The following is a 1,380-nucleotide window of genomic DNA, read 5'->3' as shown; positions in this document are numbered from 1 at the left end:
TAGCGAGTGTTTATGCAAACTCGTTCTCGTACTCGCAAGAGGACTTTAGATATAGCTGAGGAGACAGACGAAGTTCTTGATATTCTGGAGAAGATAGATTTTGAAGATTCGGATTCAGGAAGTGAGTAGAAAGAACGAGTAATCATGGGTGATCGTATTGTTCCGGCCGATCCAGCTCTTATGGACTTTTCTCGGCCTAAAATTGATGACATTCAGTCAAGCATTCTTCATCCGGCTATTCAAGCTAACACCTTTGAAATCAAGTCGGGAACTATTCAGATGGTGCAGAATTCTGTCTCTTTCAGAGGTGCTGCGACTGAAGACCCCAACATGCACATAAGGAATTTTGTCGAGATCTGCAGTACTTTCAAATATAATGGCGTGACTGATGAGGCTATCAAGCTGAGGCTTTTCCCATTCTCACTGAGGGACAAAGCTAAGGACTGGTTACATTCTGAACCAGCTGGTTCCATCACTACTTGGCAAGATCTTGCACAAAAGTTTCTGGTGAAGTTTTATCCAATGGCAAAGACTGCTGCTATGAGGAGTGCTCTTACTCAGTTTGCGCAGCAACCAACAGAATCTATGTGCGGAGCTTGGGAACGCTACAAGGAAATGTTGAGAAAGTGTCCACATCATGTAATGCCCGATTGGATGGTGATCACTGGTTTCTATAATGGTTTGGGGGCCCAATTCTGGCCCATGCTCGATGCAGCAGCTGGAGGCGCCTTGTGGGCCAAAAGCTATACTGAGGCTTATAATCTTATTGAGACCATGTCTGCAAATGAGCATCAAAACCCAACTCAGAGGATGATGCCTGGGAAGGTAGCAGGTATTTTGGAAGTCGATGCAGCCACCGCTATTGCAGCGCAGCTCCAAGCGCTGTCTATGAAGGTCGATTCTCTAGCTACCTATGGAGTCAATCAAATAGCTATGGTCTGTGAGCTTTGTGCAGGTTCTCATGCTACGGATCAGTGTTCTCTTGTCAATGAATCTGTTCAGTATGTGAATAATTATCAGCGACAACAGCAGCCTGTGCCAGCTACTTATCATCCTAACAACAGAAATCATCCAAATTTCAGCTGGGGTAATAATCAAAATGCTATTCAGCCACCATATCAGCAAGGTGTGAGTAAACAGTTCAATCCACCTGGATTCCAGCAACCGCAGCAATATGCTCAAAGGCAATCATATCCTCAACAGGGAAGTGCAGCTGCACCTACTAGTGCTGATTTTGAGGAACTTAAGCTGTTGTGCAAGAGTCAGGCGGTTTCTATCAAGACCTTGGAGAATCAAATCGGTCAAATAGCCAATGCAGTGCTCAATCGTCAGCCTGGAACACTTCCTAGTGACACGGAAGTACCTGGCAGGAAGGAAGCT

At 45.3% G+C, this 1,380-nt stretch overlaps 1 non-coding gene across 1 annotated transcript; it reads right to left on the bottom strand.

Moving 5' to 3' along the window:
- Positions 1-537: 537 nt before the first annotated feature.
- LOC141722714 (small nucleolar RNA R71) lies at positions 538-644 on the bottom strand. Its single transcript, XR_012575719.1, has one exon. It is a non-coding gene; the product is annotated as a small nucleolar RNA R71 (small nucleolar RNA).
- Between the last annotated feature and the right edge of the window lie 736 nt (positions 645-1,380).

Source organism: Apium graveolens, chromosome 4, assembly GCF_009905375.1.
Source record: "Apium graveolens cultivar Ventura chromosome 4, ASM990537v1, whole genome shotgun sequence".
Classification (NCBI taxonomy): domain Eukaryota; kingdom Viridiplantae; phylum Streptophyta; class Magnoliopsida; order Apiales; family Apiaceae; genus Apium; species Apium graveolens.
The sequence above is the reverse complement of the archived record's forward strand: the minus strand, read 5'-3'. Positions and strand labels throughout refer to the sequence as shown.